The 15,962-nt window shown below is 47.1% G+C and overlaps 1 long non-coding RNA gene across 1 annotated transcript in view; it reads left to right on the top strand.

The window, feature by feature from the left end:
* LOC142574259 (uncharacterized) overlaps positions 1-15,962 on the top strand; it is a 44,992-nt gene that overhangs the window by 12,780 nt on the left and 16,250 nt on the right. The window contains exon 2 of the long non-coding RNA XR_012826477.1: positions 13,398-13,477. This is a non-coding gene — a long non-coding RNA (uncharacterized LOC142574259). The remainder of the gene's footprint in view (positions 1-13,397; positions 13,478-15,962) is intronic.

The following is a 15,962-nucleotide window of genomic DNA, read 5'->3' as shown; positions in this document are numbered from 1 at the left end:
CATCGGGTGTACCACAGGGATCGGTACTGGGACCCCTGCTTTTCCTGATTTACATAAACGACCTTCCTAAATGCATTTCCCATTCATCTATCAGGCTTTTCGCAGATGACTGCGTCATTTATCGCAAAATAACTAACCCCACTGATTCTGATAAGCTTCAAGACGATCTTAGAAGCATATCCAACTGGTGCGATAAATGGCTCATGCGACTAAGCGTTAATAAATGTAAAACAATGCATATATCAAGCCGCACTAACACTGACAATACGCGTGTTTACTTGCTTCACGATACTTCTCTTGAATCCGTCAACTCGTACAAATACCTAGGTGTCCATATTTCACGTAACTTATCATGGCATACGCACATCAAACACGTCACTAATAACGCTAACCGGGTTCTTGGATACTTGCGTCGAAATTTCTCTGCTGCGTCTATGCCGATAAAGCTTACCCTCTACAAAACATTAGTGCGACCAAAGCTAGAATATGCATCCACCGTATGGGATCCCCATCAAATCACACTGATAAACACTCTAGAATCCATCCAGAATCGCGCAGCACGTTTCATCTTATCTAACTATTCCCGTTACGCCAGCATTACTTCCATGAAAATCACACTTACATTACCGGAGCTTTCATTGCGCCGTAAATGTTTTAGACTGTCTCTTTTCCACAGGCTGTATCACCAAAACCCACTATTAAAGGATCATCTTATTACCCGACCTTCATACATTTCATCCCGTTTCGATCACATGTTTAAAGCTGGTGTTCCATACTTTAGAATAAAGATGTGTCATGGTTCTTTTATTCCTAAAACCAGCGCCGACTGGAACGACCTTCCTCCCTCCATCGCTGCCATTTCTGACGTTGGCAATTTCAAGACTGCTGTATTTTCTGCCGTTTTGTAATACTTATTATTGTATAATTATGTACTTTTTTTTCTCTCACTTACCACTCCTTTATGTAATGCCATTGGGCCAGGAACGTATCCGAAATAAATAAATAAATAAAATAAAAACTTACGCCGCCGCTGTCCGATGTCCACCACCGTCACAACCACACCGCCGTACCACCAGCCTCCGACAGCCGCTCCTTGATCGCCGCCGCAAGAGGATGCTTCGAGGCGCGCACCCGTTATGCCGCTGCAGTCACACCAGCAGCCGTCGTTCGCCGCCCCTTGGTCAACGCCGCAAAACGACGCTACGGGACGGCCGCAATTTCAGAGAACCGACGTATGGTGCACCGTCGATAGGCGACCACTTTGTTTTCGCTGCGGAGGCGCCGGCCATATTTCGCGTAATTGCTGGCATCGCGACACGTCATTTCTACCTCATCGTCCGTGGTCCTATGGTCGACGTGCAAATGACGATCCCATGCTACGCCGCGACGACGCTACTTTTCGGGAACCTCCAATTGCGCACCCGAATGACGAATCCTTGCGAGCAATAGGTCCGATTTCGGCCGTCGGTCACGTTCTCCAACTCCTCCACGTCAGGTGGCTTCACCTACTGAACGTACTTTTGCTGACCTGCGAGGACGAAGGTCGCCCAGCCCACGCCGGGAAACTGAAGTCGGCGACCTCTGGGGATAAGGTTGCAGGCCCGCCGCAAGACAATAAAAAGCTCCCAGCACCCCCGCTGCAGAACGCTGTGAAGCCGATAAACAGTGAAGAAATTGTGAGAGTCGATATTGATGTTTTCGTGGACGGACAGCCAGTGACAGCGTTAGTCGACACTGGTGCCAACTTCTCTATAATGAGTCAGGAACTCGTCCTCCGCCTGAAGAAAGTAAAGACGCCATGGACGAGACCTCATGTAAGGACGGCAGGCGGCCAATTACTAATGCCTACTGGAACATGTACCTCTAGAATTAATATCGGGGATTCTTCTTTTCTGGCCGCTTTCATCGTTCTGCCTGTATGCTGTAAAGATTAGATTATTGGAATTGATTTTCTGAAAGAATATGGCGCCGTAATTAACATCCCCGATCGCATGGTGACGTTTTATAAGTCCTGGTTTAGTATACTGCTCATCGCCGCAACACCACTCCTTTCGTCTGACAGAAGACGACATTTTCGTCCCACCTCGATCCTGTACCCTTGTTTCGGCAGCATGTGACGCACCGTTTCATTGCGTAGGCGTTGCCGACCAAATAACCGTTGTTGTTCACTCATGGTATCTCGGTCGCACGAGGAATCATAAATGTCACCGACGGGCACACGAACCTGTTGCTAACAAATTTTAGCACAGAGCGACGGTGCCTTCAAAGGGTACGGCTGTGGCTTATTTTGACGGTGTTGCGGATGTACGCGGCTGCTGTTCACTACTCGAAGCAGCGCCTACGCAAGACCCAGCTCGTGTACTTGACGTCAGCACTGCTTTGTCGCCACACGAACCAGAACGACTTGATACGCCACTGACCAAATATAGCAACTGCTTTGCGTCGACGTCCAGCGTCGGTCGGACACTTCTAACAAATCACCGATTAATTACAGAGGATACGGCAAGACCAATTCACGAAAATCGTCATCATGTTGCTCCCAAAGAACGTGAAGCCATACAATAAGTGACAAAAATGCTTAAAGACGACGTGATCCAGCCATCAACGAGTCCCTGGGCATCTCCTGTAGTTCTAGTCAAGAAAAAGGACGGCAGCTTGCGTTTCTGTGTGGATTACCGAAAACTAAATCAGGTGACAAAGAAAGACGTGTACCCGCTTCCCAGTATAGACGATTCACTCGACAGGCTTCGACACGGGCGTTACTTCTCTTCAATGGGTTTAAAAAGCGGATATTGGCAAATCTCCTATATGAATACAACAATCAAACCCCGGCCCTCAGTCCCCAGCAGCCGCTAAGCAACTGACCACGGCGGCGGTCAGATCTGTGACGCTGCAGAGGGTGCTAAGAATACCTGGCTCCGGACAGGCCGCCATTGGAATCTGAACCTGGCAACGTTTAACGTTAGAACGCTATCTAGCGAGGCGAGTCTAGCAGTGTTATTGGAGGAATTAGAGGGTAGTAAATGGGATATAATAGGGCTCAGTGAGGTTAGGAGGACAAAAGAAGCATATACAGTGCTAAAAAGCGGGCATGTACTGTGTTACCGGGGCTTAGCAGAGAGACGAGAACTAGGAGTCGGATTCCTGATTAATAAGGAAATAGCTGGTAACATACAGGAATTCTATAGCATTAACGAGAGGGTGGCAGGTCTTGTTGTGAAGCTTAATAAGAGGTACAAATTGAAGGTGGTACAAGTCTATGCCCCTACATGCAGTCATGATGACCAGGAAGTCGAAAGCTTTTATGAAGACGTGGAATCGGCGATGGGTAAAGTCAAAACAAAATACACTATACTGATGGGCGACTTCAATGCCAGGGTAGGCAAGAAGCAGGCTGGAGACAAGTCAGTGGGGGAATATGGCATAGGCTCTAGGAATAGAAGAGGAGAATTATTAGTAGAGTTTGCAGAACAGAATAATATGCGGATAATGAACACCTTTTTCCGCAAGCGGGTCAGTCGAAAGTGGACGTGGAGGAGCCCGAATGGTGAGACTAGAAATGAAATCGACTTCATACTCTGCGCGAACCCTCGCATCATACAAGATGTAGACGTGCTCGGCAAGGTACGCTGCAGTGACCATAGAATGGTAAGAACTCGAATTAGCCTAGACTTGAGGAGGGAACGGAAGAAATTGGTACACAAGAAGCCAATCAATGAATTAGCGGTAAGAGGGAAACTAGAGGAATTCCGGATCAAGCTACAGAACAGATACTCGGCTTTAACTCAGGAAGAGGACCTTAGTGTTGCAGCAATGAACGACAATCTCATGGGCATCATTAAGGAGTGCGCAATAGAAGTCGGTGGTAACGCCGTTATACAGGAAACCAGTAAGCTATCGCAGGAGACGAAAGATCTGATCAAGAAACGCCAATGTATGAAAGCCTCTAACCCTACAGCTAGAATAGAACTGGCAGAACTTTCTAAGTTAATCAACAAGCGTAAGACAGCGGACATCAGAAACTATAATATGGATAGAATTGAACAGGCTCTCAGGAACGGAGGAAGCCTAAAAACAGTGAAGAAGAAACTAGGAATAGGCAAGAATCAGACGTGTGCGTTAAGAGACAAAGCCGGAAATATCGTTACTAATATGGATGAGATAGTTCAAGTGGCTGAGGAGTTCTATAGAGATTTATACAGTACCAGTGGTACCCACGACGATAGTGGAAAAGAGAATAGCCTAGAAGAATCCGAAATCCCACAGGTAACGCCAGAAGAAGTAAAGAAAGCCTTAGGAGCTATGCAAAGGGGGAAGGCAGCTGGGGAGGATCAGGTAACAGCAGATTTGTTGAACGATGGTGGTCAGATTGTTCTAGGGAAACTGGCCACCCTGTATACGCAATGCCTCATAACCTCGAGCGTACCGGAATCTTGGAAGAACGCTAACATAATCCCAATCCATAAGAAAGGGGACGCCAAAGACTTGAAAAATTATAGACCGATCAGCTTACTGTCCGTTGCCTACAAAGTATTTACTAAGGTAATCGCAAATAGAATCAGGAACACCTTAGACTTCTGTCAACCAAAGGACCAGGCAGGATTCCGTAAAGGCTACTCAACAATAGACCATATTCACACTGTCAATCAAGTGATAGAGAAATGTGCAGAATATAACCAACCCTTATATATAGCTTTCATTGATTACGAGAAAGCGTTTGATTCAGTCGAAACCTCAGCAGTCATGGAGGCATTACGGAATCAGGGTGTAGATGAGCCATATGTAAAGATACTGGAAGATATCTATAGCGGCTCCACAGCCACCGTAGTCCTCCACAAAGAAAGTAACAAAATCCCTATAAAGAAAGGCGTCAGACAGGGAGATACGATATCTCCAATGCTATTCACAGCATGTTTACAGGAGGTATTCAGAGGCCTGGAGTGGGAAGAATTGGGGATAAAAGTTGATGGAGAATACCTTAGCAACTTGCGATTCGCTGATGATATTGCCTTGCTTAGTAACTCAGGAGACCAATTGCAATGCATGCTCACTGACCTGGAGAGGCAAAGCAGAAGGGTGGGTCTGAAAATTAATTTGCAGAAAACTAAAGTATTGTTTAACAGTCTCGGAAGAGAACAGCAGTTTACGATAGGTAGCGAAGCACTGGAAGTGGTAAGGGAATACATCTACTTATGGCAGGTAGTGACCACGGATCCGGATCATGAGACTGAAATAACCAGAAGAATAAGAATGGGCTGGAGTGCGTTTGGCAGGCATTCTCAAATCATGAACAGAAGGTTACCACTATCCCTCAAAAGGAAAGTGTATAACAGCTGTGTGTTACCAGTACTCACATATGGGGCAGAAACCTGGAGGCTTATGAAAAGGGTTCTGCTGAAATTGAGGACGACGCAACCAGCTATGGAAAGAAGAATGATGGGTGTAACGTTAAGGGATAAGGAAAGAGCAGATTGGGTGAGGCAACAAACGCGGGTAAACGACATCTTAGTTGAAATCAAGAAAAAGAAATGGGCATGGGCAGGACATGTAATGAGAAGGGAAGATAACCGATGGTCATTAAGTGTTACGGACTGGATTCCAAGGGAAGGGAAGCGTAGCAGGGGGCGGCAGAAAGTTAGGTGAGCGAATGAAATTAAGACGTTTGCAGGGACAACATGGCCACAATTAGTACATGACCGGGGTAGTTGTAGAAGTATGGGAGAGGCCTTTGCCCTGCAGTGGGTGTAACTAGGCTGATGATGATGATGATGATGATGATGATGATGATGATGATGATGATGATTGGCAAATCGAGGTAGACCCGAGAGACCGCGAAAAAACTTCTTTTGTGACACCAGACGGCCTATACGAATTTAAGGTCTTGCCTTTCGGCTTGTGCTCTGCCCCTGCTACGTTCCAACGCCTTATGGACACTGTGCTTTCAGGCCTGAAGTGGAAAACCTGCTTAGTGTACCTCGACGACGTCATCCTGTTCTACGCAACCTTTGAAGAACATCTTGAACGGCTTGAAGCGGTTCTGCAGTTCATCCGGTCCACCGGCCTTACCCCGAAACCGGAGAAGTGCCACTTTGGCTTTGCGGAACTACAATTTCTTGGTCACGCCGTCAGCCACGCAGGTGTCCACCTGGATCCCGAAAAAATTGCCGCCGTTGCACAGTTTCCCGTACCATCCGATAAAAAGGCGGTCAGGCGCTTCCTCGGCCACAGTGCCTATTACCGGCGGTGTATTGCAGACTTTGCTCGTATTGCGTCGCCGTTAACTCACCTGATGAGAGACGACGTTGGTTTTGTATGGGGCGACGAAGAGCAAGGTGCATTCAACGACTTGCTGGAACGTCTCCAGACACCTCCAGTGCTTGCACACTTTGATGAGACCGCTCCTACATTGCTCCACACTGATGCAATCAATGTTGGCTTGGGAGCTGTTCTTGTAAAGCAGCAGGAGGGTACAGAAAGAGTACTTGCCTATGCAAGTAGAACACTCTCACGCACAGAGGCTAATTACTCCACGACTGAGAAAGAATGCCTCGCCGTAGTATGGGCGGTTATGAAATTTCGCCCATATTTGTGTGGCCGCCACTTCACAGTTATCAGCGACCACCACTCACTGCGTTGGTTGACAAACCTTAAAGTTCCTTCAGGACGACTGGCGCGTTGGAGCCTACGGTTGCAAGAATTTGACATGACTGTCAAGTACAAGTAGGGGAAACGACATACGGATGCTGACTGCCTGTCTCGATCGCCGATAGAGTCGTCTGCTACACCTGAAGAAGACTCGGCATTTCTTTGTGTTCTGGGCACATCCACAATCGCACAACAACAACGGGACGACCCTGAGTTGCTTGAGCTTATCAATTACTTAGAGGGCAGGTCTACGAAACCGCCTAAAGTTTTCGCAAGAGGACTGTTGTCGTTTTGTTTGCGGGCACAAGTAATTTACAAACGAAACTTTTCTTCGACCGGGTCCCCTATCTGCTCGTCATTCCTGCAGGTCTTCGTACGGAAGGACTTGAAGCCTGTCACAACGAGGTGACTTCTGTTCACTTAGGCTACACGAGAACGCTAGCCAGAGTGCAGCAGAGTTACTACTGGCCGAGACTTACCACCACTGTGAAACATCACGTTCGGACTTGCCTCGACTGCCAGAGGCGCAAGTCGCCTCCGTCGAAACGAGCCGGTCTCCTACAACCCGTCCTGGTTCCACGAAGACCAGTTGACCAAATCGGAATGGATATATTGGGCCCACTTCCTACTTCTACTGCAGGCAATCGCTTTGTTGTCGTCGCAACCGACTATCTCACACGTTACGCTGAAACATAAGCAATGCAGACAAGCACAGCAGCTGAGGTGGCGCGCTTTTTTGCTGAGCATGTTGTGTTGTGACACGGCGCACCAAACGTCGTAATATCAGACCGAAGAACCGCATTCACGGCTGCACATTTAGATCACGTCTTACTGCTAAGTGGAACGTCTCATCGGAAGGGAACCGCCTACCATCCACAAACCAGCGGATTAACAGAACACCTAAACAATACAATTGGAGACATGCTCTCCATGTACGTGGATATTGAACACAAAAATTGGGACGACATCCTACCTTATATCACCTTTGCATATAACACGGCGAAACAAGAGACAACGCGCATGACTCTGTTCATTCACCCTTGCTCACGGACGGGATGTACGAACGATGTTGGACGCAATGCATCCACATCACTTTGACGACACTGATACGGACGCCGATGTGTTTACGCAACGCACAGAAGAGGCTCGGCAGCTCGCGCGCTTGCGGATCTGCCGGCAGCAAGACTACGACGCAGGGCGCTATGATCTTAACCGTCGTATGGTACTCTATGACGTCGGCGACAGAGTGCGTGCTTGGATACCCATACGGAAACGAGGCCTCTCCAAGAAGCTGTTAAGACGATACTTCGGACCGAATCGAGTATTGCGCCGACTCAGTGACGTTACGTACGAGGTCGTCCCCGATTGTCCCGTTTATACGCGGCGCCGCACGCATTGTCCTGAACTTGAGCACTTTGTCCGCATGAAGCCGTATGTGAGCGAATAACTATGCGAGAGGCTCTAACTTCCGCGAGTGACATTTCTGGTTTTGCATCGGGGCGATGCTATTATAGGGAGGGACAAATGACGCATGTATTCTACTTAGAAGACAACGGCGATGGGGGCATTAACGGACTCCGCCTAGATGGTGGCTGAGATTGGGGAAGGACGAAGAAGACGTGCCTCTGTTCCATTTGTTTTTGAACAGGTTGGCCTGTTGCTCTTGAACGTCTCCCTATCTTCTGTCCGCGTTGTACCGCGACAACGTAGAAACTAGGTCCTCAGAATCTCCACCATATATGTTGCGTTGTCGATGCGAATGTATATTTAGAGACTCTTCCTTACTCTTGCATGTCATGCTTAGGAGATCCTTGAACTTCAGAAGTCACCGATAAACGGAAGCACCATTTGTAGTTGATTCGCCTGTTTTCTGAGGGGCAAATTGGCAACAGTTACTGAAGAGTAGTCGGTGGCGTTCAAGTGACAAGCCTTGAGAATTGCTTCCGCTATGATTAGCTTGGTAATATGAGTTGTATAGTTAGGTTAAGCGAAATGACGCGCAACAGTGGAGCTGCTTGACATAGTGATTGACTTGAGGCTGCGAATTTTGTGACTTGCTTTAAATGCGCAGCGTTTTCTGCCTAGTCGTAGCCAAGGTCAAAAGCGAGGCCGTTGAAGGTCACAGAGTTTGTCACCGATGCGTGCGCACACCTATGCGCCCATTCGCACGCCGCTACTGGCTTCCTGCACTCTTGCTGCACTCGGCGGTGCAGGTGGGGCACCACAAGTTCTTGTGGCTCGGTTGCGCTAGCTGCGCTGTGTTTCGCGTTGGCCTGTTCTGGAGATACAACAATGGACCCACGAAAGTATGAAGCGGAAGAGGAGCGAAAGAGTTCAAAGGCTCTGCAAATACTACAGAAATATGCGATGCGTACGGAAACAGCGAGGCACGAGGCGAATCTAGGGCCAATTATTTAGGCGCGGCCGCAGAACAGAGGTACGCCGAATGAGCGGAAGATGAACAGGCCGCCGAAATGAAGCGGCACCGACTGGAAGACGGGCACTTGCGGGACACAGCGTGTGCTTTCAAACGAAATATTTCGAAGACGAATTTGGCGCGGCGTGAAGCGTGTGCGACCGCCTTTGGTTCCGATCGTATGTCGTCAGGGTATCCTGGCCCGCACATCTGGCGTTCCTCGAGCGAGCATTTCTTCTGGAGCACGTGGCTTCGTTTGGGCTTTGCGTGACGTACTGGGGAGTAACTCTTCGCATTCAGGTAGATGATCACCGAAGTGGGTTGCCGCCGTAATTTTGGCGGCGGAGCAGTTATTCGCTAGTTTCCATCGCATGGCTGTGTGCGTAGACCGAGCGTGTAGGTTAAAAATGCTGTAGCCTCTATACAAAGCAAAAGCCTACCGCCGGTGAAATCTCTCCACTCACCGCCTGTGCGTCGTGCGTAGTTGGCGCTCTAATTACGTCTACCTACAAACGAAATAATACGAATTAATACTACAACCGCAAACTGAAAATAGCCAATGGGTGTGTCTCATTGGCTGTTGACGCCACGCACTGCATAGGCATGTTATCTCAGTGGCGTTCCGGCCGTGTAATGGGTAGGCGGGGTATTGGGCGGATTGAACAAGAACAGAATGCCTGCGAAGAACGTCGGCGGGAGCAGAAGCGGGAATGGGCGCGAAGGCGGCAGCAGGCTGCTAATGCCGAGTCTACCATAGCGATAACAAAGCTATGGTAAGCTTAGTGATAAAATAATAAATATGGTAGAAAATGGTACTACATGGCGTATGTGGCTTTATTTATATCAATATAGTTTATCATCATTTATACAGCTCTGCTGATCATCCACCTTCACAGAATCGAATTGCACTCAGTTTTTCAAGCGAAGCGTGTATTGGCTCACATGCTTTGGTGCAGTGTGGTTACGCAAAAAAAACCCCAGTTGCTCCCAGAGCAGAGAAGCTGGTTGAAAGGGCGGTTTGATGAGTCGACAGCTGCGCCAGAGCCAGAGCCTGAGTCATTAGCAAGGATTGCAGCTGTACAGGCGCGCGCTCACGCCTTGCGCGCAACCAATCAGAGCCGTTTCGCTTCCGGCGGAGCGGGAAATAGCATGAATAAGTTTCGTGCACGCTGGGCCGGCTGCGTTCCTGTTCAGTTCAGTCTCGGAAACGGATAGGACGGCCACGCTTTATGCATTCCCGCGAGAAAGAGTCAGCCTTCAACGAGCGGTGGCGAGAATTTACCTGTGCAAGGGCCCGCTATCAGCGCGCCGATTCAATTGTTAGAGCCGTTTCTCGTTCTCTGCGCCAGCTTCGTTTCTATTCAGTTCAGTCTAGGAAAACAGTTCGGATGGCCACGCATTGTGACTCTCTCCGAGGAACAGGCAACCTTCGACGAGCGATGGCGAGAACTTGCCCGTGAAAGGGCTCGCCGTCAGCGTGCTGGTCCAGCCGTTAGAGCCACCTAAACCCTGGCAATCCGACAGCAACGAAAAGAAGATGCCGAGCTGAGGGAGTGGGAGGCCGAAGCAATGCGGCACCGTTTACCTGGACGAACTTCACCATGACGAAAGTCAGGTGCAGGCAGGACAAGTTTCGCTTACCCCCTTTATTCCGGTAGGGGAAAGATTGGAATTTTTGTTATTTGCTGTTGCATATTTTTCAAATTATGTTTCGGTGTCGGTGCCTGCGTTATTACGGTACTATATAAGGCGGTAACATGCAGCCGTATTTTATAACACACATTAATTTGCTGACGTATAGAACCACTGGTGCTATACGATATGAAAACAGATTTAGAACATTTATAAACCCATTTTGTACAAATGGCAAAACATATCATTGATTATAGAGATTATCGTAAGTTCACCTGACAATATAATTGTCAGGTGAACTATCTTCTATCTTCAATTAAAAAAAATGTCCGACAATTATGATACTTCCTAATGCGACATTTGAGCGCTGCTCGATACGCATTTTCGTTTCATGATCTATGTAGGAAAAACATTCAGGCTCAAATGACTGCACCGACAGGCAGTGCCGTCAGTGCTTTCTCGGAGGGAGGGGTAGCATGCGAACGCTGGCACTATGAGTGGTATCGGAGCCAGCAGTGGTAAAAGGCAGCGACTAATGTGCGAGCGCGTTGGCGCGGTTATGCCAAGGAACGCGGACGAGCAACCTAGAACGTGCGCCTCAGAGATGCGCTCACAAACAGGCGGTCCAGTGGCGATGATTCAAGAAAGTCACACTTTCACCCGGTAAGCAAAGGCATGATTGCGATAGAAAATTATTAGTTGTGTGAAGTTACGTTAGCCGATATATCAGCTTCATAAAGTGTTATAAGTATTCCCTTACTAATTAAATTAACATGCACGTTTTCACGCGCACTGGCAAACACGAACACCTCACATTCGATGACCACGGACACTTGCTGTCGGAACACTGGAGTTATGAAGAGCGGCAGCAGCGGTGAGCGAATACCATATTTTGCTGCATCTTGTTTCAACGCGAAGTAGGCGTGCGAGAACACGGAACGCACGAAGCCATCAGCTGCCCCAGGCCCACTAGCCTGCGAACGCACTGCAGATTGCGTCCGAGATAAGAGTCGCCAGGCTGTGCTCAGCCGCCGCATCTGCAGTAGAAGACATGCGCATTAACCTGCCCCACCCTATTCCGAGCGCCCACACATCTCCTTCCCTTTGCATGCGTGAGAGGACTGCAGTCACCCTCCCCCTTCCTTCCTTTCGAGCAAGAAAACAGACAGGCGCATTAATCCGCCGTCCTTCTGGGCTCACCGTCGCAAGCTTTAACTCGCACGTACAGCATATGGCGCGGGCCACGATGTTATCGCAGTTAGACTTTTTACATAACATCACGGTAACGCCAGCTGCAACGACCAAGGTGGAAATTCTCCTGGAGGGTCCACATAATTGCTATCCCAATAATAACTAAATCTCTTGAAATCACCCTCGTAAGCGGGAGATCAACGTCACAGGCAGTCGTTTTCTGAGTCAAGTTAGCTCTGAGCAAGACTGTGAAGCTTAAATAAACGTACAGGCTTCTGCTACAAAAGCTGGCCGATTGAAACTTTCAGGGGCTCTCTATATTGCTTCGAATAGGTTCATTAAATTAGCCACTTACAATCAACAAATAGAAGCTGAAATACGTCAACTCTCTTATTATATAGGTTACTGCAGAAATTACTTTTGATGGTAAAGCGTCAAATGGCCCATTCAGAGAAAAAGCGACCGTCTGTCGTCTCAACAAAAGAAAAAGAAAACCTAAATTATTATTGCCTGTGACACCACGTCACGAGCGCACCTCGACGGAGCCCCTCGCCACCTCCAGCCGTGAAAGCGCGCCAGGTGTTGCGTGTGGGGAAAGGGCATCGCCGTGACGACGCTTAGGGCTTGTTCTCGCTCTCTGAAGCCTGTGTTATATCCGCACTATCCTTGCGCCCACAACCTCTCTCCAGAGCTCTTACTGCGCCTCAGTAAGGCCATATCAAAACTACGAAGGGAATTAGCCAAGCGTCTCAACGCATTCGCTTGCTCGCGAGTTCATAACTCGAAGGGCCGCTTAGCGGCGTTCAATTTGACATTAACGCTGTAGTATTCACGGTTCATAAGAAGTGCTTAGGTGTCCTCGGATTTGTTATTGAGAGACCGCCAACCTGATCATTCGAATGGTGATTATAACGGTTTTTCGTGACTTGTAAAGCGCTCTTTTTGTATCAGTTCCTAAGAAACTGTTCTATCCTACTGCATTTGATGAATGTATAACGTTTCATGACATATGAAAGTATAGCTTGTTTTTCATACGTGAGCGTTCAAAGCAAACGTTGCACAGTGATTACCTTCTGTTTACATAATCAGTGTGTATTTGTTGCAAATTCGCATTTATGTCCTTATTGCGTGCTGCTCTGTGCAACTGGGGCCACAGACTTCTTCAAACCACGTATGCAATTGGGCTTTTTTGTTTCGGAGGTTCAAAACCTTGTAATGATCTTGAATAGAATAATAGTGTATATCAACTAAACACAAAACAGGGCCCCGAAGGAGGGGATTTTTTAAATTTGTGTCTGATCCATCAAATATAATTTGTAAATGAAGTAATAACCATGAAGTTCTACTGTTCTGAGTGCAAACCATATCGAAGAAGTGTAAACCAAACTGCGTGATAAAGGATTTCACAGTAAATTACAGTTTACTACAATTAACTCTACATCCACAGTACCAATTTAATTTGCATATATTTAGGAGATGAAAGAGTTAACTAACCCAACGCGAAATTTCGCAGATCTGACGGTTTGGGACAAGCAATGAAGTCGACGTGCCTGTTCGTCGTTTTTCTAGCCACCTGTGTCCTCGATTTCTATGGTAAGACTACTGCTGGAGTTCTTAAAAGACAAATGAACGCCTGTATCGTCTAGGTGAAGAATGTAGTGCCTAGATGAAGAACATTCGACTAATGTGCCTTATCTACAAAGGCGACTTTCGTTGAACCGAACACATCAGCCTTTGTTGCGTTCTTGTACCTCATCATAGCTGACTGTAGAATGCGCACAAGCAGCCAGTATACACTACTACACTATGCAATCAAGCAATGCATGTTGCGCATGCTTCCATGCTGTTTACTGACAGCCCATTCGGCGAGCATTGTCTTCCAGGGCCATTACATACCAATGAAGTTGTGAGGAAAACAGGTGTTTCTTGAAAATCTCAACAGGTTACATGTGTACTGTCGTGTATGGTGGGGCTACTAAATGGTTAAACTGAATTTAACGTAATTGATGGAGTAAATTGTAATGCCTGATTACACGAAACTCATAAAAAGCACATGGCTGAGAAGGAAACCTGTCTACAAGTATACTGAATGAATGTGGGTTGTCTAAAATGGGCTCCTGCGCTTCCTAAATCATTTCTCTAGTTTTAGAAACAAATTTCCCAGAAATGAATTCTTTCATCGTCGCCATGGGCTAAAAGCAACGCAAAAACAATAAGGAAACACTGCAGAAAAGAAATAATTAAATCGTCTGCGCATGTATGGTATTTGTGAACATGAAATTTACTGAAACAAATGTTCATATGAAGTGCAGAATTATGATCAGACCATAACGTTCGACCAATATTATTGGCGGTGATTACTTTTGTATTTTTCGGAATTTTTTAAAATCGCCTTTGGCAGATCACTTATTTCTTGTTAAGTAGCTAGGTTATTCGAAGAGGCTGGCATTACAAGGACGAGAAAAGAAAACACATATTTGCCTAATTTACAAAAATCCCCAATTAACTCCTTACTTATTTACATTACTGCACATATTTCAGCTTCAAATTTTAGCAGCCGGTGAGCTTGGGATGCATATCCATTCCGAATGAATCTCCAGGATGTCAGCAGTTTCTAAATATAATTTTCCAAAGTTGCAATCTAAATACATGGGCGTTACAGTTATATTTGTGCTTCATTGCATGAAAGAGCGTCTTGTTAAAAAAATCTGGAACAGCAAAGCATTTTTTACGGAAAGTTTGGTGGCACACATCTCCAAACTGTCGTCGCTCGGGAAATTCATTCGAAGTGAATACGGCTGGCAAACTCGCCGCCTACAATTCGTAAATTGCAATATGGGCCATAATGTAAATAAGTGAGTTTACTACTCCATTCTTTTTAATTTCTCAAATATGTGTTGACATCTCTCCTGAAGGTATTGTCTGCCTCTTCCAATAATCCAGCTCAAGGTCAAGCAATACGTTGTCCGCCACAGGTGATTTTTGCAAATTTTGGAAAGCTTGAAAATGATCAGACCGTATTTTAACGCTACAGCGCCGTGAATTTGCAGCAAGACAGCTTCTTGCTCGGCAATATGTACACATTGCTTGCGGTGCGTCAGATGCGCCGTCGCCACACTTGAAACATTTATTGGCTACCGCACACCTTCTCCCTTTTGTTTCATATCCATATCTATCAGGCCACCATCGCATCTTCGTGCATTTGCGTGGCAGAGGTTCTGGAGGGCCTTCAGCGGTAGTTGAATCCTATGTAGATGTAGTTTCTGATGCAGGCTCCTGGTCCTCGGTTTGTTTTTCATCGAGCTCTTGAGGTGCTGCTGAACCGTGTGGCGTATATAATATTTTTTGTTCTAACGGAGTGCATATAGATATGAGTAGCAAAGAATAAACCCTTATGCATAACATTTCTAGAAGTTAAGGAACGCTGTGAAAAGGTATACAGGGAGCTGTTATGGGTTATTCTCAAGGACGAATGCCTACATAACGATTTCGTGGAGCTGCTCAGGGAGATATATCGCGACAACGGAGTAAAAATTGTGTGGGAAGACTGGACTTGTAATGAAGATGCGGAAATTTGCCAAGGACTGAAGAACGCCTGCCCTCTGTCTTCACTGTCTCCACTGTTGTTTAGACTACATTAAGGGCATAGAAAGGCAACTGGAGCCCAGTCAGTTAGACTTGATTTATAGTAGTGTGAGCGCAACACATGCGTGACTTTCAACTTCAATATCTTCACATATCATCATCCATTGTACATCTCCATCTATATATATCATCACCAGCAGCACAGCTTGATCCTAGTGGTAGTAGCACGAGCTCGGCGGGAATAAAGCGGTTTCTTACAAGTGGTAGGCGGTACTTTTCGTTCCCCAAGACCTTTCGCACGTTTACACTGGAGCTCCACTCAGTTCGCCACAAAACACCACCGGCCATGCTCACTTCATCGAATCTAGGTACGTCCCAGGCCGCTGCTCCACTGCAGCCTTCGCCTTCCGTCGTGACCATCAACAGCCATCAGTGCGACTCCCAAGTCTTCGCCGGTCTACGCGGGGATGACCTAGAGGACTGGCTCCAAAAC

The sequence above is a fragment of the Dermacentor variabilis genome, chromosome 3 (assembly GCF_050947875.1).
Source record: "Dermacentor variabilis isolate Ectoservices chromosome 3, ASM5094787v1, whole genome shotgun sequence".
Taxonomy (NCBI): Eukaryota; Metazoa; Arthropoda; class Arachnida; order Ixodida; family Ixodidae; genus Dermacentor; species Dermacentor variabilis.
Note: the sequence above shows the minus strand (reverse complement) of the source record. Positions and strands in the feature narration are given on the sequence as shown.